The sequence below is a fragment of the Myodes glareolus genome, chromosome 3 (genome assembly GCF_982192425.1).
Source record: "Myodes glareolus chromosome 3, mMyoGla1.1, whole genome shotgun sequence".
Classification (NCBI taxonomy): domain Eukaryota; kingdom Metazoa; phylum Chordata; class Mammalia; order Rodentia; family Cricetidae; genus Myodes; species Myodes glareolus.
Window position 1 is genome coordinate 33,888,290 of NC_142028.1, and position 26,160 is coordinate 33,914,449.

The window sequence follows — 26,160 nt, forward strand, 5'->3', positions numbered from 1 at the left end:
TAGTCTTTCTACCTAAGATCCCCAGTACAGAATAGCTGAGTGTGATGTGAACACCTCAAAGCATAGAAGGTTTGCTAGCTGCCTTCAACTACTGGTTATACAAGGCAAGCAGGACACTTAAACCTGAACTTAACAAAGAAAAACCCAAGAAAATGCACTTACATAACTATTACATTTGGGACTGCTGGTGTAGTTAGGTATATTATAAGATATTTTCACATTGAACAAAGGAGTAAACTATCCAAGATATATTACTAGAAATATGGAAATAAATTTCTAGCATGAAATATATTAATATGATTTATAGTAATTTGCCAAGGGAGAAAATCCAAGTAATTATCAAGTGTATTGATTAAATGGCTTGTAAGAAAATAAACAATTGCTCCTATGATTTCTTTACATTACAGAGAACATTTGTTGGAAATGCATAGTTGGGATCATACTCCATGGTGAGCTACAAGCGAGCCGGGCAGGAAGGCTGGGAATGAAGCTCAGAATAGTGACTAGGCATTATGGGACAGCTATGTGCCGGCCCCTTCAAGAAAGAAAGTGTGGGGCTGGTCATCAGGGTGTGTAGCGCTTCCTTCACATGTGAGAGGCTGGGAGTCCATCTCCAGCGCTCAAGGGAGGAAGCATGTGCATGTTAATGCTGGAGAGGAAGACCCAAAATATCTGCTCAATCTCAAAGCCAGCATCATCAAACTTTTCTTCCCAAATGAATCCATAATTTAGTGAAGCTTGTATTCCAAAGCTATGTGTTTCAGAGAGCATCTGAGTTGACCGTTGTCTAAATAGCCATGGGACTGCAGGACTAAGGATCTAGTCCTGGAGAGGAGGTCTGAACCTCAGAGGGCCACAGAGCTGGGGCACCTGTGAGACAGGCCCCAGATGCTCAAGGGCCTGGCTAAACATACAGACATCTCTTTCAATCTACAGGAAAGGGACAAATTAACCATGAATGTGCCATGTCAGCCTCCTATTCATCTTAGGGGGAAAGTGTTACATTCCTCTCTCATTCTCAAATGGATTCCAGATGCTCTTAAGGTTTTAATGTTAAAATTATAAAGGCAATAGAGTAAAATACAGAGTGAAAAATGGTAAGAGTAAGTTTTTGCTAAGCATGAAATCAAAATCTGGACTAATATAAGGGAAGATTAATAGATGTTAATACATAAAATTTAAAATGTACCTCACAATAGAACAGAAACCTGTCGTATACAAAGGTGAGATACAAGAGAAACGGGGGAGTTGGGAAGAGGGTGAGCAGGAGGGAAATTGTCAATAGTTTCACTTACTACAATCTTGATAAACAGCTAGAAAAAAGAGAACACAATTGTCTAAAGCAAAGAGAGAATGCAGAAGAAAGCTCAAATAAAACAAAAAGCTGATGACCAGGAAGAAACGAGTGAGACCTGACAGCCAGCGTCCCACCAGCTAAGCCTAAAACTAATGATAAATGTCCCATGGAATTTGGATGTCCTTGCTTAGACTACTGGGAACAGTGCCCCAGTCACCTACTGGAAAACAGTTAGTGTGTCAGAAGCCCACTGACCACTACCCCAGGCCTGTCCTATGAAAGAGGTCCACCAGGCACATTCCTACATGCGGGTAACCATTGTTTGTTTTGGGATGAATTTTTAGTTGAAAAGGGAAAAATGTTTTAAGTGGTTATCAATTCAAGATTAAGGGAAACATGTAATCTCTTTAAAGTGACACAAATTTTTTATATATTTCACAAACTTCTATTTACTAACGTGAAAACTTACCCAAAGTAAGTATAATAAAAAGTTGAGTATGAAAAGTAGAAAAGAATGACCAATAATCAAGTCCCAGTGCACGGTGGTGCTGTGTGGGTGGCTAGACCTTGCTGTGAGGCAGCACCCATTTGTTTGGTGCAAAATAAGAAGGCAGACTGGATCTTAACTACTTCTAGCTGCCATTAGCAACTAATCTATCTTCTTAAACAATATGGTTTTGAAATTTACTTAAGAAAAAGACTAAAATATCAACTGTGGAGAGATTTAGAGCAATCACTTTATTCTTTTAAATTCGACTATAGTTTTAATTTCGAGTACTAGGTGCATTAGTCAGCCTGGATGCCATATGTACGTATCATATATTCAAAGCTTAAGTGTCAGAAGTGAAAGGTCTCAGGGTGTGGAGGCCCAAGATGGAGGTGTGGGAAGAGTCACGTTTCCTTGGTCCCTCTACTTGACTATCAGTTGGAGGTCTACATGGCCTGTCTGGTGTTCATGTGGTCTTTTGTATATGCATGCACATCCCTGGTCCTGGTCTCTGTGATTACTCTTCATTGTCCACTTAATTGAATTTAGAATCACCATGGAAACATGCCTGTTTCCCATAAGGGCCTTTCCAGGAAGGTTTACCTGAAGAGGGTGACTCACCCTGAGTCTGAGTATGAGAGGCACTGTTGAGTGGAGAAGGTCCAGGACTGAACAGGAAGGAGAGCGTAACCTAAGCACACAACCATCACTCTCTGCCTCTGGATGGCAGGTACCTCATACTCCTGCAGCCAGGATGTCCCCACACCCCACCCATGACAGACTGGACCCTGAAACTGTGAGGCAGGAAAATCCTTCCTTCCGTAAGTAGCTTTGGTCTGGTGTTTAGTCTCAGCAATGAGAGCAGTCCCTGCTACAGTCTCTCTCTGGGGGCTGTCTTCTCTTAAGGACATCACTCATGACGGATCCCTAGGACCCATCCCTAAGAACCTTATGTAATTTAACTTTCTCTATAAGGACCCTGTTTCCAAATCCTCCCATACTCTGAGGTCTCTGAACGCTAGTACTCAAACCATGAATCTGAGGAAGGGTCATTTTAGCCCATGACACTCTTATGTACTAATTCTAGGCAATGTTCTCCTTTACCCTCAGTGTAGCCTTCTGTTATTTTAGTTACCCATTGTCAACCAAGATCCAAAGATACTAATGGGAACATCCCAGAAATGAAGAATTCACAAGTGTTTAATAACTTTCCTTACAACTGATGATTAATGTTATTATTCTACTTCATTGTGGATCTCTTGATTTGCCTTATTTATAAATCAAATTTTGTCATATGTGCATGCCATAGAACAAGCACTATACAGAGAGTTTGGTTCCATATGTGACTTTGAGGCATCATAGGACCGTGCAGAGCACAGTGTGGGTGAGTAGGAAGGACTGTAGTTGAGGGAAATGCTAAACCAAAGGTACAAAGGAGAGCGGAGGCACTACGGTGAATCTTTCCGAAGGTATGCCTGCCTTTCTCCCGCTGCAGAGCTGAGCACAGTATGCCTCCCTTTCTCCTGCTGCAGAGGTGTGGGGTGAGGAGTCACGAGCCATACACAGGTCATGGCCCACAGTGTCCCTTAACAAAGAGTACAGTGGCAAGTGCAGGGGTGATTGCTAACACTCTTACCCACAGCTGGCATCCACCTGGTGACTTGTGCCAGGCAGTCACCTGCCCAGAGTCTGACCCAAACTTAGGGTTACTTTTGGAATAGAAACCAAGGAATTTTAACTATGTTCTCTGGACTCTAAGGTTTACATCATACTGTAGTAGGCTCAGTTGAGGGTCGTCTCTAGTAGGGGACCCTGTGTAGTACCTCCCTCCTCTCTTAAACTCAGGGATGTCTGGTAAGCAAAAGAATGGGTGAATAAATACGTGGATAAGAAAAGAAGTGAATGTGCAGATAAATAAATAAGTAAGGGTTGATTAGATGATTTTTAGGCTGCTAAGATGGTTCCGCAGGAGAAAGCACTGGATGCCAAGCCTGATGACCTGAATTCAGTCCTCAGAATCCACATGGTGGAAGGAGAGAATCAACTCCATTTTGTTCTCTGACCTACACACGCACACACACACACACACACACACACACACGCACACACACGCACACACGCACACACGCACACATACGCATGCATGCACGCATGTACGCACGCACACTAGCATTAAGTTTTTGTCAATTTAACACAAACCTAGACATATATGGGAAGAGAGACTCTTAACTAAGAAGATGCTTCTGTCAGATTGACCTGTATGCAAATCTGTGGGGGTATTGTCTTAATTAATGATTGATGTGGGAGGGCTCTGCTCATTGTGGGTGGAGCCACCTTGGACAGGTGGTCCTGAGATATAAAGAAAGCAGGCTGTGCAGACCACCAGGAGCAAGCCAGTAAGCATCACTCCTCCATGGCCTCTGCTTTAGTTCTTGTCTCCAAGACCCTGCCTTGAGTTCCTCCCTGACCTCTCTCAGTGATAGACTGTGACCTGAGAGTCGTAAGATGAAATATATCATTTCTTTCCTAAGTTACTTTAGGTCATGGTGTTTTATACAGCAATAGGAACTCCTAAATAAAACTCATGCTTACACACACACACACACACACACACACACACACACACACACACACAATGTGTAAATAAATTTAAAAAATTAATTTAGATAAAGGTGTTTTAGATGTAAATCAACAATAACTGTTCATGTTATTATTTCTGACTTACTTCATCCTATTTTAATCAGGCTACTTTATGCTTAAAGATGGCTAATTACAGTAGACTAAGTCACTTTACACTTCATCAGCCTTGGTGACAGACATAGCTTCAGGCTGGAGCCCTGGCCCTGCGCCCAGGAATTACATGTGCTCAGTGGTTCTGGCTCGTTGCAGTTCATTCACTGGTTTCTCCTTCTTGCTTTGAGATAAGTAACTGCCCATAATTCCTGGAGTGGAGACCCCTCTGGCCACACTCTGGTGGGCTGTGATGGTGGTGACAATGTTGGGTGTTGGCGTGTGCGCATGTACATAGCATTATGAAGAACAGGAGAAGATGGCCATGGCCTGCTCAGCCACCTGCTTCCCACTGCCCCGAACCTAATTAATCTCCCCATGCCAGAAATCTGTTGGTTCTGAGCCAACTGCAGGGAGCAAAGTGTCGACCTAGTCAACCAGGCAGACCTGGGATCTAGACTCAGTACGAGAGAGTCCAGGCTGTGGCGGCGAGGAGAATGGTAGCGTTCCTGGGATGCTCCTAGACTCTTGGGCATATTAGCAAGTGTCAAGTAGGCTGTACTTGAGAAGAAATCTCAAGATGGTTTTAATAGTCCCGAGGATGAAATGATAAGGTCTATATTTAAAAAGGCCAGGACAATGCAAATGTTTAGGCAGGGTGACAGGGAAGTCTCTGAAAGTTCGTTGACATGAGGACAAGATGCTGTGGAGGGCTCCGCTTTCTCACTGAAGGCACCCAGACTCTCCAAGATCAAAGTACTCAATGAGGATACAGTGGAGTCATTTAAAAATTACTGTCAGTACGTCACAGTCAGAGGAGCAGACTCATGGAAGATCCACCAGACAAATCAGCAGCTTTCTGTAATACTCTCACCAAATAATTTTTTAAGAAGTTAAGAGGCACGTTGTAAATAGCTGCACGCTCCCTTGCCGGCCCTGCCCCCATCTCCTGTCTGCCTAAGCACTGCCCAGGTGCCCTGTGCAGGAGACTGAGTTTCTGAGGAGGTGATAGAAGGGAACTAATAGGATTATCAGCCAGGAATGCCTGCCAAGAGCCGCTCATTGTTGCTGAAGGCTCCCACTGCCCTCCATCCAGCACAAGCCTGTGCTCCCCAGAGTGAAATGGTTTTAATAAGCTATGTGAAGCCAAGTATTATTAAATAAATTATGTCAATTTGAAGCTCTGCCTGGGTGGGCTTCAAAGTCAGCTCGATTTGGGATTTAGCAGGATGGATGAAGATCCATCGGCTAGGATTACCATGTGCCCTTAGGTGCTGTTTTAATCCCAAATTGTTGAGTCTTCCTGAGATTTCCTTGTGTATAAATAACACAGTAATTGTCCAGGGAGCTAACAGGTGCAAATCCCCACGCATGGTGTCTTGTCACATACAGGCTGCTCACTCAGGCCAACTGCCATTGTCACCACTGTTAATGCTGTCATTAGACTGTCAGTCATTGAGCAGGGTAATGATGCAAAGCATCACATGTCTTAGCTATTTTGTTCGTTGAGGATGATGTTTGGAAGTTAGGAGGGTCAGACTCCCCCCCCCCCAAAAAAAAAGAAAGAAAAAAGCTGTAGCAATGCCTAGAGAGAAAGGGAGAAGGGAAGCGCTGGGTGTGACAACCCCTCTACAGTCTATCAGTGTAAGTCAGGGCATGCGCACTGCCGCTTCCATGGAGTCAAGGTTTTAGTCACAGCCAGTAAAGGCATTCAGATGTGATGACCAAGAATATTAAGAATAAAAATGGATTGAATCTCACCATTAGTAAATCTGGACACTTTTCTCTAAGATAATGAAATTCTCTCCCTTTGTTCCTTTAAAAACTCTCAAAATATGGCTGACTGTATACACATCAAAACCACGAGCGTGCACACGGAGCTGACGAGAGTTGCATGATCGGATCTGACATGAAAGGAAGCCCCACCGAGTGATACTTGCCCAGTGACAGCCCCAGAGGCCATCACTCTAGCCACAAGACACAGTGCTGTCAGAAGCAAGGGGCAGGAGGGTTGCACTAGACTGGCCACTGCTCTGAGGACAGCTCAGTCACCCCTGCGACCCGGTGGGCAGCACAGGACAGATGTAGTTTCAATCATATGATCTTAACATCTTCTTTTAAACTTATGAAGCAAGTAGTTCAAGACCGCCATGCTTCCAGGAGCTGGGTGGCCCCAGGATGGCACGACCATCTGCAGTTGCTGGCCTCAGTTCTCCTGTCGGGATATTCTGGTCTGCTCTACGGACACTGATACTGGACTTGAAAATAGGAAAGTGTGGACCGAGTTACCTTGGCACTAGCAAAAGAAGAAGAGGAGGAGGTGTGGTTGTGAGTGGTGCATCATGGGGAGAGGAAGGAAAAGAGGTCTTGCTTGTCCATTGCTGTGTGAACAGCTGGTAAGTGGGATAGAGAGCAAGGGTGAGCATCTTGGTCACAGTTATGTGATCACCATAACTAGATCACCGTAACATAGAGATAATCTCATTCTTTTAAAACCCGGAAGATGGGGAGGTTTGGTTCTGATCTTGTTACACGATTGACAGAATGTGAAGAACTGTGTCAATAGAGCTAAGGCATTGTTTAGTAACTGGGGTGGGTGTTCCTTCAGAACCATCACCAACAGAAAGAGGGGGAAATCCCTGAAAGATGATTGACAGCCTGCAAAATGGGATGATGTCACTCTAACCCACTAGAAGACAAGGATGTCCTAAGAGAAGAGAGTACTGAGTCTACCTTCCATGCCCAGCATAGGGCCCTCAGAGAGCAGCCAACATCAAAGCCAACAGGATGACTTAGTACATATTCCTAGCTCAGAAAGGGATCAAAACCAAATTCTGTTCTACAGCTTCTACCAAGTGTGTGTTGCTTTAACGGCATTGCTAAAAAGTTGAAAACCGTAAGTTGAAGAAGCATCATTAGGAAGAGACCACTGGGACCGAGTCCCCTAGTAAGAGTCTGCCGATTTACAGCCTAAGCCCTTTCTATTTGATTTGTTTGAATATCGCACATAATATTAATGTTTAAAGTGACCTAGAGCTGATTTGTTAGGTTTCTACTCTATCAATATTTGTTGGCTTCTCACAATGAATATTTCAAAGAGAAATCCCTGAAAAAGTCACAATGTTTTTCTTGTTCCCAACCCCAGGGACACAATCTACCATTGAAAACCCTGTGACCCACAGGTCCCTAAAGGAGGGCAGGACGCTGTTGTGCCATAGGGACCTCATGAGGGGTGTTGCTTTCTTGGAAGGCAGAAGGAAAGAGAAAGAAAGGCAAGCAGATTTCATTTTGGTTATTCGACAATCTCGGCCTGTCCTGATTGGTTAGTTTGCACTTGACAGGCGATTTGGCAAGCATTAGCTAGCCCTGGGAGGAACCATCAGGGTCAGCAAGGTTCCAGATGCCAAAGCCTCGGAATACAGAAAAGACAAGACACGGTTCAAACACCTTCTGGAAACGTTTCTCTTGTCAAACACCCCTGTTCATTGCCTGCCTCAGGAAAATCACACTAGAAAGAGTACCGGTCGCTAGACACCGCCAGCTTGCACGCTTGGCCTGTTAGCCATCACGGCCAGGTGTTGACAGAACCTTCTGGCTAAGCTTCTGCTTCTAGCCCAGCATCTCCAGCTGTCTCTGTCCACCTCTGAGCCAGGAGCGGCCTGTGAGTGGGCAGCGAAGTCCTAGGGGGCAGCTCCAATGGCCCTGGGCCTTGCACAAGGGCAGCCATCTGGCTTGGATTTGGTCATCAGCAGAACGAGTAGAGGGTCCTGTCCAGGGGCTCCTGGGGTATCCTCTTAGGTACTGTTACCCCCGGCAACTTGGTTGCACAGTAACTTCCTCTGTGTTCATTGTTTGTTCATTTTGTTTTCAGATACTGGGAGCTGAACCTAGCCTGAGTTTACGTCTCTAGGCCTAGCTTTTCACACACCCAACTCCCACACGGATGTCATCCCCAAACCCTGCCACCAAGAGGGCATCTTTCATGCGTCTAAACAGTTTTTCCCTCTAACCCTCCACAACTTGTCTGCCTGTCTGATCACTGAATGCTCTCATCTGAGTGATAATAGGAAGTCTGTGCATGCTGTAATTTTTAGTCTAGAAGCTGGAAATAGAGCAAACGGTATCTCAACCCATGAAAGGAACCCAGTTACAACCTGTATATATGTGGATAGCTTGGTTAAGTTTTCATAATGCAAATACCCTGATTTTTTAAAAAAAAATACCACAATCTGGGACCAGTAAGCCTTCCTAATTCCCAGTGAATGGTTGGCAGAGATCGCTCATCTATTTACTTACTAATTTGTTTAAAAGTATAGTGTTGCAGCGGGGCGACTGCTTGCCTTGTGCTTGTTAGTGTTTCTATAAGAATCATATGCTACAAGCAAGGATTGCTTCTCCTGCTGGAAACTGCGTGGAGGATTTGGGTTTCTGTCTTCTCTGGGCTGCAGGCAGCAACTGGGTGTACAGGCCACCCGAGCTCTGTGGACTGCCATGTCCCCTTTCTGGCCTGCGCTCTGGTTTACCCAGCTGTGCCAGTAGGAAAGGGAACAGCTGGACATAAACAATCGCACTGCTCCTGCCAGGTACAAAAGGGTTTGTGTTGCTCTTTTGGGCATTTCTGGCTTCTTAGAGAAAGCAAAATAAAGCAAGATTATAATGAGCAAAGCCTTATGAACTGTGACCGCTCTTAATCATAAACAGACAGTTTATCCACTGAAATCACATGGCTCAAGGATCTGCCTGCAGAAGAATGATCATTGTAGGTTAATGGGAGGGAGGGGTAGAGGAAAGAAGGGAGAGAGGGATGGAGGAAGAGAGAAAGAGAGAGAGAAAGAGAGAGAGAGAGAGAGAGAGAGAGAGAGAGAGAACTCCCCAAGAGCTTCCTGGCATCAGGGAAGCCCCTGGCCTAGTTGTGCTTGATACTGAACAGGCTGTTGGCTCACAGACAAGCACCAGCCCGGGAAGGGACAGAACAGAAGGGTGGAGATGTCCAAGGACACAGCAGGAACTGTCAGCAGCCTAGAACAACCACATCCGGACACATGCGGCTGCCTCTGTGACTGAGAAAGCTGATTGGTTCTGTAAGGTTGACTGGGATGGCATCGGGAAGACATTTTCCCTTTCCTCTGTGGGGTCACCTGGGATTGCTAAATTTGTTAAACCTATAGGAGACCCTGAGATCCAGCAGGGCATCCAACTGTAACTCTCTTCGGTTCACACCCAGGGAAACCTGAAGATTACGTTTTGCTCTGTGGGTACCGAGCTTTTGGGCCTGCCATTTCTGAGCAGTTAATACCCTCTAAAGAGGGAGAAAAGCCCTTTCCAGCCCTGACTCCTTGGTTGATTGTGTCCCTCGGCAGCTGGGAAATGAGAAGTCCCCCACACAGGAGGGCAGGGCGGCTGCATGGGTGGGGGATGAAGGCGTTGGGAGGAATGCTCAGGGGAAATTCCAAAGAAATGAGACCCTGAGAAGTAATAATAGTGTTTCTCTGTGGCCTCTGAGGCCCCTCTTCAGTATCCCCGCTGCCTGCCCAGCTCCTACCCGGCTCCAGGGATTTGTGCCTGTGCAGGTGGAGAACCCGTACTCCCCAGTTTAGGTAAACTCTTTGCTTCTTCCCTCATTACCTGGCCAACCAAGGCCCCTGTTGGCTGCTTCCATGGCGCAACCCCCTCCAATTTAGGCGAACCCCAGCTACTAGGCACCTGTCCGCGCCCGCCTGGAGCGCGCCCTCTGCTGGCACTGATAGGGCTGGCAGTGCGGCTGCCTGGTCTCAACCCTAGGCAAGACACAGCGATCAAATTTGACTAGCCACCCACACCAGAACCACCTTAGGTGCCCACGGGAGGCCCCTGTTCAGACTCTGCTGAGAGTTTGCACCGACATGTTGCTTATCAGCAGACCAAGTTACTAGATGCTTCTGTCGGAAATGACTTCCTGATATCTCTTTCTGTCTTTCCTCCTGTATCTTCTCACTTCACTTTGGGTAAGGACAGCTAGGCCTCTCGTAAAAAGCCTGAGGTATTTTGACAGAACTGATAATCTAACCCAATTCTCCTCTTCCCAAACCTTCCCTTGTTTCCTGGCAAACCGATTCTCAGACCCCTCTCCATTGTGGTATCCAGTTCACAGGAACTGTAGGTAGGGTTTGACCAGTGTACCCCAGGGACAGGCTAAAACCTTTGCCGGTGGGGCTTGCAGGCAGGGGCACAGCAGTTACATAGGAGAACTCCCACTTCAGATTCACTTCAATTAGCTCGCTTGCTATATGCTGCCAGCTAATCTCATGCATTCATTCGCCATCAAACAATTCATTTCTTCTATGAGCCAGGCGGTTGCAAAGGCTGCACCACTTAAGACTTGTAACTCTGTAACTTAAAGAGTTAACTTCCACCCGGATTTATTATGTCCATTAGCATCACCTGCAGGCTGCATGACTCTAATCCAAAGAATCCTAATTCCTAAACGTTGTAATATCTGATTTTAACTTTGGAACATTTGGGATTTCCAGATTTTGAAATATCTTACATTTAGAATTTTTATATTAGAGATGTTCAACCTGTGAGTTCTTTGAAGATATTCCAAAATCTGACCAAACCACATATCTGAAGGATCTCTCACCTCCTGGTAAGGGACACTCAGCTCGTACACAGACCATCTGGGGTACTGAATTTTGCACAACTCAGTATGTATATGAGCACTCCATCAGTGAACGCTGCAGGTAGCTTTTCTCCATCCTGTGCTTCTCGACAACACAGTCATTTAACATCCTTCACAGAGGCTGTCCAGCTATGGCTGAGCTTCCTGGGTCAACTATCCATTGATACCCCTTGCAACACAGTGGTCCACCAACTGCCAACGCTTTTAGGAGACACCCATGGGGATCTTCCCATGCTGTCTTTTGATTGACGTCACCTCGTCACATGCCAAGAAATCCCGACACCAAGGGCACCGCTTTTGCTTGATGTGCAACCTACTCACTGCATTCGTGTTCTTGTCCCGCTGTGTGGTTTAGACCCGACACCCTCCATTGCCTCTCATTGTCCCCACAGCCCCGCTGCACAAAGGACTCTCAGTTGTGCCCCAAGGTCTGCTCTCTGCCCTGATTCAAACAGGAGCCTGAGCTGTCTCTGGCGTCTCCTGGCAAGTAAGCGCTTTGTTTCTCTCCTGCTCTCAGCAGTGCCTGTCCTGCCTGAAGTGTCTCGGGTTACGCGTTTTTCCTGTGTCCCAGCGGAAGCTGTGTCAGTCTAATAATAGATGGCATTCTTAACAAGGACTTCCTGATGGTCATTACGAACTGTCCCATGCTGGTTTGGAGTTATTACCCCTTCTTGCATCTCTTGTTTTCAGCACACTGAACCGCCACTCTGTAGGCTGTACCTGAATGTGTGTGCTTTGTGCGCGTAATGTATGATGTATGATAGAGGTGCCTGCTTTGCATGTATTTTGTAACACATGTTATACTAGAATATCTAAATAAAGAAGGCATCCTGCTTTAAATTATAGCAAGGGGCTGCTGAGGTTTGCGTGTGATCTTGTAGAGGAGTGTGTGAGCAGTGGGTGTGGCGTGGTTCATCTACCCCATCCCACTCTCTAGGTCTCATTAATCAGGAAACCTGGAGCTGAGTCATCTCAAATATTTTCCCACAACTCCTCCGCCGTGTGCCCAGGTGACCACCCGTAAATGAACTCCACTGTCTGAGATCCATCGTGGGTACTTATATTAGTGGTTGGAGGCTTTCTGCTAAAAGTGCTTAGGTCCAGACGGGTTCCGGATTTCAAATTTTGGGACATTTGCACACACATGAAGAGCTGTCTGAAAGGTGGATGGCGAGTTCAGATCCAAACTCATTTTCTGTTTCCCGAGCACCTTCCCACATAGGCTAGAGATCATTTTGTTCAACATGTTTGTGTTTGGTGACATGAGGTAGATGCCGAACCTCCTGCCTGAACTGGTGTGTTGGCGCTCAAAAGGTTTTGGATTTTGAAGCATTTGGAGTTAATATTTTCAAATTAAAGGTGTTCAACATTACTATTACTTCTAATGGCAATAATAGTTTTTAATTAGACAAGATTTTAAAATTTTTCATACAATGTATTTTATCATAGTCTTTCTCCTCCCCATCTCCCCCTAACAGATTCTCCCCACTTTCCTACCCTTCTGACTTTGTTTTTTTCTCTCAAATAAGAGAAAAGAAAAAAATCAACAAAACAAAAGTTCCACAAAAAAAAAAAAACAACCAAACAACAACAAAACATGGAATCTGTTTTATGTTGATCAATTCCTCCTGGGACCAGGGCCTGCCCTGGAGTGTGGCTGATGTACTCAATGACATGCCATTGGAGGAAACCGACTTCCCCTTTCCCATGAGGTGCCAAAAACATGGAATTCTTCCAGAATGTTGAAGCCATCCTTGCACAGGGGCCATGCTAACCTTCTTTGTAGTGGTCCAGTTTTAGTACACATGCTGCCAAAGCAAGCAAGGCAATAATGATTTGAACTACTTGAATATACAGCTGAGGCTTCAATGATTAGATTCTTAGACCTATGAAGTTAACACATCTTCTTGCTTGTTGTTGAGAAAAACCGAGGCTTGGTATGTCTAAGTTTCTTTCATAAACAAGCATCTCACTATGTGGCATCTAGAAAACCAGTTATATCAGAATTCATCACATTCTCAATCTAAGACCAATACCCATGGGGGTTCCCTGAGGAGACATGTAGGACTAGAATTGTATGGTTCAGTGTTGGGTGTGGGAGCCACTCCTGAAATGGCTGCTAAGCACCTGAAATATGGCCCATCTAAGTTCAGAGATCTTGACTATGTGGAAGATATACCAAACTTTACATAAATGTAAAACACTTCATTCACAATTTTTATACCAATTCCATGTTGAAATTTTATTTTGGATATAACAAGTTGAGTGATGTATATTACAAGCACCAATGTTGCATTTCTAAAAACACTTCATGATGTGGCTACTCAGAACCTACAATGACAAAGTGAATCATGCTGGTGGTGGCTGTATCGTTCCTCCATCAGACAGAACTAACAGAAAGGAGAGTTTAGATTTTGATCTCTATTGTGTTGTTCATTTTTTCAGGACAAGGAAGTCAATGAGGAAAGAAACACCCAAAGAAATATTCCCCAGAACACTGCCTATGTAACTGTCTCTTGATGCTTTGATTTGGATTAGCTTCCAGGCACATTGCAGAGGTTTCTAGAGAAGAATAAATAGTACTAATTTTATCATAATTGCTTATAATTTTATTAAATATGGGAGAGAGAAAGTGAGAGAGGAAGATGGAGAAAGAATAAAAATTTTAATGTATATTAACAAGATAGAAAGATCCCTTATTTAAAAAAAACAGTCTTGAGACATATTTCACACTTATTGTAGGAACACGGAGAGTGTTCAGCAAGGGGACATGCCTTCCTACTCTGTCCAGCCCTAAGCCACTGGTTCCTAACAGCCTTGCCACTCAGCCGTGGGAGCAGGTTCTTAGTCCTAAGGTTGACCTTCCCAGATGACCTCTCCACCAGGTAGTCAGGAGTGGCTTCCCCACAGTTCTGTATTTCAACATTTTCCAAAACCCTCCAGCATCATTGACCATTTTATCCCAATCAAAATTCCACTGGATGCTCAGACGAGCCTGGAGTTTCCCGACTGACATACAACCTTGGAGGGGACCAATGCAAGGCTAAGGCCACAAGACTCCAGAGCCCAGTGCAATTCATCCCCAGTCCTTGGCCGCAATGCCTAGAAAGAGATAAGAATGCTCCAGAAGTGGAACAGATCATGTCTCTTCTAGAAAGACTGCCTACGAGGACTGCGCTTGTGTGGAGGCCCTGTCTGGCTAATGTACAACATTTTACGACTAGAACCACAGAGAAATCTCCCATTGTATGGAAACTACACAGATATGGTCTGAGAGCAGGACACAGATGGAAGAGACAGTGCGGACCTGTGTGTAAGAGCGGGGTGTGAAGGGTGGAAATAGTTGTTCATCTGGAAAGAACACTTCTACCCTTTGTCTCTGCATTGGTTGTGTCTCTCATTGTGATCCAACTCCTAACAAGAAGTGATTTAGCAGAGAAGAGCATGTTTGGGTCTATCGACTGAGGAAATTTGATCTGTCATAATGGGGAGATGCGGTGGGTAGCTCAGGGACAGCAGGAGTGTATGGTGACTGCTTACTCACATAGCAGCAGAGCAAACAAGCATGGTTGGGACAGAAAACAGGGCCAACCCACGAACCACAAGGTCCCCAAAGATCCTCTTCCTCCTGCTGGGCCTCATCTCTCAAAGGCTCTGCAAGGTTTCTACAAGGTTCCTGGGCAGTGCTAGCTATTCAGATGCACAAGTCTGCAGAGTATTCTATATGTGAATCATAACAGTTACATGAAGAAAGGCTGATTCTGGACAAGAGTGACAATGATTTCCTGAGAGCTGTGCTGGGACAGGTTGGGGACAGGAGGTGCCCTGGTCAAGGTTGTTTGGGTTTCAGACTTGCTCTTAACACAGTGTGCCCCTTAACTCTTGGGAAGTGACGTCCGCCGGCTTCACCCTCTGTCCCAGGCCTGTTCAGGGAGACTGTGAAATACCTACTAGAATGTCGGTTATTTTATTCATGAGAAAGCCTTTGGGTTCAAGTACTAACTCCATTTTGCAGAGAGGAGAAATCAAGGATTCAACCCAAAGTCACATGGTAAATAAGCTCACACAAGGGGCCTTACATGATCCAAAGCCTACAATTTGCTTAAAACCATTTGAATTTTTTTTCTAAACATTAAAACAATTTCTGAGGCAGATGGATGAATCTGGCCAGCCGCAACTTGGACACTTACTGGCTTTTTTTTTTTTTTGACTTGAAGCCAAATACTTGATTTCACTACAACTCAAGTTTCATAGTTTTAATTTGGGAGAGGGCAACAATAGGGCATATATAAATTTATTATAAAGAATAACACAAGTACTTCATTAGAATGCTCAGCAAAGTACTTGGAATAAGGCAGAGACAGCAAATACCAAATAAGTCTGCTCATTTGTGTGTGTGTGTGTGTGTGTGTGTGTGTGTGTGTGTGTGTGTGTGCAACACAGTAAAAGAAGAGTAAGGCATCATTCACTAGATAGAATGTTCCCAGATGCCTCAGGCATAGGCTGCCCTCGAGGAGCTCACAATCTGGAGGTAGGACAGGAAAAGGGGAAGCATGTATGAATGAATGACAAACATGTGGTCACGGGAACAGGAAGTTTCTAACATTGAGGGAGACTGGGAGGTGGGGGAGATGACCTGGGAGAGAGGTCAGCAGGGACCAGCCTGAGTCCTCGCCGCAGCAACAGCCCCCACGAGCTGCACTTCACCCTGCAGCTCTTCAGGGCTGCAGCGCTAGGAGGAGGGAGCGAGTGGCAAACAGTGGGAAGGGACATGGTCTCTGGGAACTGGCAAGTGCGCACCGAAGATTGTAGTTGGGAGCATGAACTGGGCCACATTTGGTCATGAGAATGTATTCTGAAACGACTGTTTCCCCGATCTAGACACAGGACCCTCCTAACTTCAGAAATCACTTCCAATCGAGTGACAAGTGCAAGCCTCTAAAGCCAGGGACTGGTGATGACCTAGGCTCTATCTCAGAATCTCCTTTCTAAAATCCAAACTTTGACACACAGCTTGCCGTGCCTCCTTCTACTAAGAGGGCCTTCCCACACCTACCTCTGTCCATCCAGTTCCTCTTTCTCCAAAATGTTGTCATAGAAATGGGGAAGATCCTCGGCAGTGCTGAAACTCATTGCAGTTTGACTTCTGAGTGGCTCTTCTGTGGTCCAGGGCTGTACGGAGCTGGAGGGTGAGTAATTGTAAGTCCATCATGAGGAGGTCTCTGGTGTGGGCTTTCTGGACCCATTAGTGACTGCAGCTGTGGTATAATGTTGATGACGCCCTCTCAGGAGTGAGTTATGAGGCTTTATTACCAGCAGAGTCAGTGCATTTAGGTCATTTCTTAGGTGAAGGGACCAGGTTCAGTGGGTTCTGTTCTTCCCAAGATGATCTAGTTCAGGGTTACAGAAGTAGGGGTTACATTCAACTTTGGCCACCTCAGAAGTTAGAACAACACTCGGTATTTCTACACTCACTGAGTTATGAACTAACTGACACCAATTTCCCCAGCTTCCAGACCTTATTCTCGCTCACTTTTCTAGTGCTTTAATAACAATAAAGAAAAGAGAATACTTGTATGGTCTCTCCTGTCCTATGTACTGTCTTTCCACCAATTTCTTCTTTTTTTAAGACATTACCTAGACATTTGACAGATGGTTTCCCTACAGCCTTGGATCCTCTCCTCCAATCTCCATCACAACCTTGGCCCCTCCTCCTATCTCCATCACAGCCTTAGCCCCTCCTCCTATCTCCATCACAGCCTTGGCCCCTCCTCCTAGCTCATCACAGCCTTGGCCCCTCCTCCTATTCCATCACAGCCTTGGCCCCTCCTCCTAGCTCATCACAGCCTTGGCCCCTCCTCCTATCTCATCACAGCCTTGGCCCCTCCTCCTATCTCCATCACAGCCTTGGCCCCTCCTCCTATCTCCCATCCCAACTCCATCTACCACATAGGGTTTTCCCCACCAGAACTGGTTCCTTCCATCAGCCTTGGTCCCTCTTGCCAGCTCTGCCTCCTCTACACACTTTCCTTTCTCACTTTGCTGCTGGTGACCACATCATACTTCAGGGCCTGTTCTTTGTACACTGCTCCTTGAATACCTGATCCTTTGTGAGGTGTAGGTGGAGATGTTTGCTTCCTGTGCCACCACCAAGTTCCTCAGAATACCGCTCAAAAGGAAGGAAAGGCCTAGGAACCTCAGCACGATGGGAAGATGTGGGAAGAAGAAATGCTAGCATCACTCAGTGAACAAGACTTACGCAATTGGTGCCAACTTTTCGCTCAAAGTACTCAGCCACCTGTGCTTCTGTGCACTCCTACTGAACACATTCCTCACGACTGAATCATGAAGCCCTCACTTGCTCCCTTCTTCACAAACACGTCACCTCCGCCACCCACGTTCCTTTTCACCTCGCAGGCCACATCCATTGGCAATGTTTTCAGTTGTGCCTTCCTAACCATTTTCTTGGGAGCCAGTCCCCTCGTCTGTATCCAGAGGCAGACCAAGGTGTTTATTTGGGAGGGAAATTATTCCACTAAGTCAAGTGGGTTCAAACAGAATGAGTTTGGAAGTTTGCTTCTACTCTGTGATCTACTCATAGACACCCTATGCTTTTCTTCAGATTATGCCCCATGAGGCCCTGAGTGACAGCAGAGCTGCTTCATCAGGGGGCATCACTGACTCTCTCTTCATGCTGCCAAGAATGGCCACTCAGGAGAAGCAAGCTTGTCTATTTTCTGAAGCTTTGGGCTGTTCCTATGCCAAGATCTGCAGACACTTCACACTGGGTCACTGATTTTAAAGTCTTTTGGCTCCACCTTTTTACACGCGGCAGCTGTGAGTGTTGTAATCATGGTGACGTGCCCCCAATAACTTCCAAATCTCCTCTTTAAAATAGTGTTCTTCAGTTATAACATGAGTTTATCATTTCATCATCTAATCACTGAGTAGAGATTGCTACATGTGGGTCCCATCATGGGTAATCACCCCCCCAAAATGGTTTTTATTCCAGTAAATACTGAGTTCAAGAAAGTTGGTGAACTTGAAGTTCTTGAAGCCCAACTTCCTGGCAGACTGTGCAGGGGTACAGTGCACAGTCGAAACACCAGGCACAATCTTCCCGCCACCCCTCCCCAGTGTTTGTGGCAAAAAATGCTTTTGTTTTAGCACATGTTTTGTTGGAACGTGCTGCACCCAGTGCCGGGTTAAATGGACCATAGACCTTCTTGCCTATAGTGATGAAGGTAACCTTCATGCCCTCATATCTCCCTCTCTTCCAATTAGTATCGATTGCCTTACTGTGCTCCCCTCATGCCCTAGGCATGCTTCTTACAAGATGCTGTGTTATCATTCATGGACACAATGAGCCTGTGGATTTGCACCAAAATATGAAGTCAGATACTTAAAGAACAGCTACAGTTCATCTGGTCAGGGTAAAGATGGCAAAATGGCCTCTGTATCCTCTGCCTGGCACATCTTCAGCACAAACACCCGCTGTCTTCAGATATGACAGCATTCTAAAGATCACAGGTTTCAAATGAATCCTTATTCAATATCCACTTATCCAGTTAGACAGTAATAGCAGATGCAAATTTTCCCGCATGATGTAGAGGGGAAACTTAATGTCAATGCGGGCAAAATAATTTTGTCAAACAAAAAGTTCTTTTGTGATATATGGACTAAGTCACTTCAGCTACACCAGGAGGTATCAAAGAAAACATCTTAGTTAGCTTGTTAGTCTAGCAAATGCTAGAGATCATTGTTTTGGCTTAATTATACTCTACAGACAGGATGTGCTCATTCTGAACCCAGTTGAGTCACCAGAAAGTTTCCAGTTGTCCCCTGGAACGGCAGTGACACAAACAGCTCCTCCTGTATGTGAGGGCTGCAAAACGAAATGAAGTGGCTTTGAAAACCAAATAAATAGTCAACCAGGAGACTTGAACGACAACAGCCCCAGGAAACTCACAGTGCCTTTGTGGGGTGAGGTGCTGGACGCCTTCCCCCTAAAATGAGGGATGATGTTAGTATCTTGTTCTTGTTCAGCACCATAGAGAAGATTCAGAGGCATAAATTAGGCAATAAAAAGAGACAAAGGGGACCCAGATGAGATGGGAGAGTTGGAAGGATGTCTTTTGAACATGTCATGAACTTGTTCATTAACAACAAGAAGACCAAGCAGGAGGGGACTAATGGGAGGAAGAGGAGGCCAGTAGGTATGGCAGGGGACTTTGAGAGGGTAATGATGTGAATAGAATCACAGTATTTTATGTATGAAATCGTTAAAGGGTGTTAGAGTTAAAAAAAAATAAAACTCCTTAGACGTTAAAAAGTTAAACTGTTAACATTAGCTGTTAAAGACATTAGAAATGATTTCAGAGAACATTCTGGATACAAGATCAACATACACGAGTCTACTATGTCACTATATATTAGCAATAAACATTGTGCATGTGAACTTAACATTTCCCTTACAATAACATCAAAAAGAAAAACAGCTTTATCTTTTTGAAGGAGTAGAGCGGAGAGCAGAGGGGGACCAGGAGGAGGGACGGCAGGAGGAATTGTGGCTGGTATGTAACATAAATTAAAACAAATTTTAAAACAGAAGGCCAAATAATTTTGCAAAAGAGATATACAATATGTACATACATTGAAAACTTCTATATCACTTAAGTAAATTAAATAAAATCTTAATAGGAAAACCTGATGTTCAGAGATGGAATGGCATGACATTGTTAGGACAGCAATACCTCCCCTATTAACCAATGTTCACAATTAATCAAAATTTTAATATTATCCTTATCAAACTCTCAAGCTATTTTGAAAAAAACAGATAAACTAATTCTAAAATTTGTATAGAATTCATGGAAATCTAAAATGTTGAAAAGTCTTGAGAGGCAATGCAAATTGAAGGGCTTGTTAAACACGGCAAAGTCGTAGTGATTGTGACTGTGTAGTCCTTGCATGAAGGTTGAGGCTGTGCACAAATCTTCACAGTTATGGTCAACTGATTTTCAAAAATGAATCAATACTACTTGATGTGAAGATAAACTTCTTCAGGCCTGGGGCTCAAACCACTGATTACCCACATGCAGAATCTTGAGTTTGCATTCAGCTCACTTCAAAGATTTATAGGTCAAAATGACCAGACTTTAGTGTAATTTAACAATATAACCTTCTCAGATTAAAAAACAAAGTAAGCTACAATGATCTTGAATTCTTATACATGACATCAAAAGCTTGTGCCCAACGGAAACAGTCAAATTTCCTTTGACGAAGTCAAATTGGACTTCGTAGTCAAAGTTTAAAAAACATGCAGAAAATATTCTAGTGGAAACTTAGGGCCATACCAACTGGTGTACCATAAGGTCATACCACTAGGTTATCTGTGAAGTTGGGTACCATAAGGTCACACCACCAGGTTATCTGTGGAGCTGAGGTACCATAAGGTCATACCACCAGGTTGTCTGAGGAGCTGGGGTACCATAAGGTCATACCACCAGGTTATCTGTGAAGTTGGGTACCATAAGGTCATACCACCAGGTTATCTGTGAAGTTGGGTACCATAAGGTCATACCACCAGGTTATCTGTGGAGCTTGGGTACCATAAGGTCATACCACCAGGTTATCTGTGGAGCTTAGGTACCATAAGGGCATACCACCAGGTTAACTGTGGAGCTGGGGTACCATAAGGTCATACCATCAGGTTATCTGTGGAACTGGGATCTCATCAGGGCTCTTAGTCTTGTTAAAAAAAAAATTGGAGAACGAACTCAAAAGAAAGCTTGAGGACATTTTGTTAGATTTTGAAAGGGAAACTTGGGGGCTGGGGCTGTGAACCTCAGCATCTGCCTAGAGAAGGGAGATGAAGAAGAAAGAGAAAAAAGCTAAGCCAGCATGGGGGTCAGCTACACACAGATAATCAGCCACATGGTGGGGAGGAGGAGTTTTGAGAAAGAGTGAAGCTCAAAGTATTAGGGAAGGCAATCCTAGAAAAGGAAGAAAAAGAAGAAAATGAAAAGTGACATTTTTTTTTTGAGTAGTTCAAAGGAGCAGACAGATTTAGTAAAGCTGTGTCACTGTAACTCTGTTAAGTGCCAGCACCAGGGCAGTGTTTCTGGGAAGGAAAAGCATATTATCTCATTAAAGGGTTAATTATTCCCCCCAACTCTTCATTATGACGTTAGGTGAATGTAACATGAGGGGTCTGCTTGTTGGGGTTTCTGTCCTCCCACCAGGTCCCACAGCTGTTTAGCCCTCCAAAAAATCATACAGAGGTCTCCATAAGTTATAAACTGATTGGCCCATTAGCTTAGGCTTCTTATTAACTCTTATAACTTTTATTAGCCCATTATTCTAGCATATGTTAGCCACATGGCTTGGTACCTTTTTCAGCAAGGCAGGCCACATCCTTCCTTCTGCAGTGTCTGGACAGGACTGCAGAGGAATGGGCTTCTTTCTTCACAGAATTCTCCTGTTCTCTCTGATCCACCTCTACTTCCTGTCTGGTTGTCCCACCTATACTTCCTGCCTGGCTACTGGCCAATCAGCATTTATTTAACACAAAATTGACAGAATACAGAATTGTCCCACACCAGGTGAATCTGTCTTCCTGAGGGTAGTCCCTTAGTCAGGCTATAGACCAGCCCAGTTGTAATAACTTTTATGATTTTTTTGTTTTAGAGACAGGGTTTCTCTGTGTAGCTTTGGATCCTGTCCTAGAACTAGCTCTTGTAGAACAGGCTGACCTCGAACTCGCAGAGATCCACCTGCCTCTGTCTCCCTAGTGCTGGGATTAAAGGCATGTACCACGACTGCCTGGCTCAACTTTTATGTTTTGAGTTGCTTGGAATGTTAGGTCTCTACACAGACAGGAGAGATTCCATTACCTTGACTAGAAAGAAATTTGTTTTCTATATAATGGTCCTCCAATATTACTATAGCAAAATGACATTATTGAGAAAGTGAAAAGAAAATGTATATGAGAAAAATGTCTGTGAATATCTGAGAAGAGCCTAGAATTCAAATAAAGCAGTTAAAATTGGAAAAAAGAATTAAGTAGAGACTTATTCAAAGCCACACAAGTGGTCCATGAGTACATGAAAGATAGATCAACTGATTAGAGAAATGCAGATGTTCTTCATGCCTCTGTAAGCAGGTCAGCAAGCACGTAGAGACGTTAAAAGCCTCACACCCTGTTGATGGGAATGTGTAATGGTGCAACCACTCTGGAAAACAGTTTTGACAACTTTTCAAAAAGTTACAGTACAATAAGGCCCAGCAATTCAACTCCTAGAAATATATCCAAGAGAATTTAAAAATGTGTCCACACAAAAACTTGTACATGAGCATTTTCAGCACAGCGGCTCATAAAACAAACAAGCAAACAAAAAAGGAAACAATGTAAGTGTGCACCCATTGTTGAATAGTTAAACAAGATGTAGTGTAGTTATACAATGGACTATTACTTTCAATAAAAACGGCTAAATATTCATACACACTACTGCATAAATGAACCCCAAAGATATGTGAAAGCAAAATTCAGGCACAAAGTACTGTGTGGTTGCATGCATCTGAGCATACATTAGTGTGTGCACATGTGTGTGTGTGTGTGTGTGTGTGTGTGTTGTCTATACTTATGTTCTCTTCCTTTGGCACAAACTATAGAGGGGGGGAATTACTGAGCTTTGAGACAGAAAGCAGATGGGTTGGTGCTGAGGGTAGAGATGGATGCGTGAGGTTGGGGCTGACTACTAGTGAGCGTGAATTTCTTTTCATGTGCAATATTCTGGTATTAGACCATAGTAATATTATTTAAAATAAATTGCTTAAATGTCAGAGAAAGGCATTTTGGAAACTCTGTACTGTGTGTATCTAAGGAGCAACCAGACCAGGTCATACATGAGCCCCATGTCCTTCCTGTCCCAAGACTTTCCCTTCCCCCTCTCTCAAGATCTGCTGAGATCCTGTGCCAGGTGAGTCTAGATTTAACCCCAGCCTTCCCATTATGCTTGTGCACACATGCAGCATCCCCAGCTGGGAGACTTTTCTATGAAGATTCTCTACTTGATGACCACATGATCTGTATTCTGATCACAGTGTGGCAGTCGCCTTGCCCCAAGTTCATATGTTGAGATCCTAACCCCAGGCCATGTGATAGTATTAGGAGATTGGGCACGTAGGAGTGAGTTAGTTACTTTCTCAATGCTGAGGCTGAATCACTTCACAGACACCACATAAGGAAATGAATGCTTACTTTGCCCCATTGATTCGGAGGATTCCATTAGTGACAGTGGGGCATGGAGGACTTGCTCACACCCTGGTAGAAAGTAGGAGCCAAGGCAAGGACTTGGCTGGCTTTCTGCTTTATTCCCTTTGATTCTGGCTGAACTCCTAACACATGAATTGGTGCTAACCACATTCAGTGTAGTTTGTCCTGTCTCAGTTAACCTTCTGTAGAAATGTCCTCACAGATACTACCAGAAAGGTTCCTTCCCAATCTCCTAGGTAATTCTAAATCCAGTCAGTTTCCTAAGAGTTGTCATCACAGGAGATAAGCAGGTCATGAGATGATGTGGGATTCCTCTCTGTATGCTGTGAATATGTTTTATTACCATTGGTTAATAAAGAAGCTGCTTTGGCCAATGGCAGGGCAGAATATAGCAAGGTGGAAAATCCAAGCAGAGATAGAGGAGGAAAGAAGGTAGAGTCAGGTAGATGCCACGTAGCTGCCGAAAGAGAAAAATGCCAGAACCCACGAGCCTCATGGTAAAATATAAAATAATAGAGATGGGTTACTTTAAGATGTAAGAGTTAGTTAATAAGAAGCCTGAGCTAATAGGCCAAACAGTGTTGCAATTAATATAGTTTCTGTGTGATTATTTGGGTCTGGGCAGCCAGGAACAAAAGAACAGTCTCTGTTTACAATGAGAAGAGAGCTCTGGTAAATAGAATTAGTGTCTGTGATGGTTAGCTTTGTCAGTTTGACAAAACCTAAAATCGCCTGCAAAGAGAGTTTCAATGAGTGACTGCATTGAGTTGTTTTGTGGTCATTTTTTGTGTGGGGTTGCCTTAAGTTTTCTGATGGGGGAAGACGCAGTCCACTGTTGGCGACACCATTCCCTGGGAAGGGGAGTTATGTAAGAGTAGAGAAATCTAACTGAACCCAAGCAAGTCAGCAAAGGGGCACACACACATTCTTCTCTCTCTGCTCTTGATGGTAGGTGTGATGTGCTGTTTGGAGATCATGTATTGAAGTCTCCCAAATCAATGGCCTACAACCTGGAACCATATACTGAAACAAACCCCTTTCTCTCTAAGTTTCTTTTTTTTCTGTACGAGTAGTTATCATAGTGACAGAGATGAGCCTAGGAAAGTGTTCTTATCACAAAGCCTTTCTGCCCTGGAAGGTTACCCAGATAGCACCTTCCATGAGAAATAAGCCCTTAACTGGCTAATCAGTCTTCTGGCACTTTCATACGGGGTTTCCCAGTCTCCAAAACTCCGAACAACATGATGCTTGTGTATAATTGACCTAGTTGAAGGCACTTGGTTAATGCAGCTGTAACAGACGGAAACATTAATTACTGCGCCTGTGTCTTCATGCCACTGGCTGCACCCTCTAGGAATACAAGTACAGATTTCAGAGCCATCTGATTTCCCAACTTCTGACCAGTGTTTCATTTTTCTGGGTGACGTCAGCGTGGGAAGAGGAGCTGGTCAGGAGCCCACATCCTCCCACACTTTCAGCACATGCACGATGCTTCCTAACCTCTGGAACAGTTGACTTTTCTAGCTTTTTCTTCTATGTCAAGGTTGCTGTGTGAAGCATCTTACGACGTCCCCAGAATTGCCTGGATGTGGAGTTAATTCCAGCTCTGTGTCACTAAGCTTTGGGCTGAACTGATCTTGCCTCTCCCCTAAACCCTGTAGCGGGCGTGGTCGAGCGATAATTAAAAATCAGCCAGACTAGCTTAATACAAAAGATACAACTTCAAAAAATAGAAGGAAAACTTACACCAGAGTCCCAACAGTCCGTCCGAGAATGCAGGGGCCAAGAGAGGGCAGGGAAGCCCATCTGCCAGGTTTATAGGTAAATTTTTGCCTTAGGGCAACACACCCCACGGACAGAATGTGATTGGCTGAAATCCCTTATCATCTCCCTTTTTTGTCTAAAATAAGACAGAACAAAACCAAATACAACTATATACAATAGAAACAAATAATAAATATAAAATTACAAACAACAAACAATATTAAGCAAGAAACATATAACAAAAGTTTTACTAAACATTCTTGACTGTGGTTCCTACCTAGTCATCCCAGAGCTAACAGAAATGATACGTTCACCGTTTTGAAATTGGAGAGAGGTGGAGCCAATATCCAGAGCAGCCCGCAACTCTGCAACTCAGAGGCTCAACTGATTCAGAGTCACAAGGGGCTCTGCCATGTTGAACTGGGCAGTGCAAACCTGCAGTACCTGTTTTTGACCTAGGAATGTTACAGCTTAGATTTTTAAGTGCTTAGTGATTTAAAACTGCAAAACAAAAATGCTTCTGGATAGTAAAAAATTACAAATTCACAATAGGACAGATTCAGACATAAAAGACCTCTAAATGGGTCACAGTGTTGGATGACTGTATGTAGGCTTGGGAGAGGGAAGAAAAAGAATATAGAGAATAAAGTTTATGCCTTAAAAAAAGTGTAAAGTCTTTAAAGAGACAGAGTTATAGATTAAAATAAATAAAAAATAAGCCATTTTTTATTAAATGGAAAATTGGAAAAATGGAAAATTCACAGAGAGTCTGGATTATGTACATTGTGTTTTCTTTAAAATTTTTGACTGTGAAGGAACTAAGTGCAGAGAGACATTTCATTATATGGGCTGCCAAGCAGAACCAGAATGGATTTCATAAAGGTATTATGACTTCAGAATTTGGGTCTAAGGATATGATGCTTTGGAGAGGGTCTTCTTTTGTTTTCACA

The 26,160-nt window shown here is 44.1% G+C and overlaps 1 non-coding gene across 1 annotated transcript; it reads right to left on the reverse strand.

Moving 5' to 3' along the window:
* Positions 1-12,889: 12,889 nt before the first annotated feature.
* LOC125407117 (U6 spliceosomal RNA) lies at positions 12,890-12,996 on the reverse strand. The gene has a single exon (XR_007234117.2). It is a non-coding gene; the product is annotated as a U6 spliceosomal RNA (small nuclear RNA).
* Positions 12,997-26,160: the final 13,164 nt, after the last annotated feature.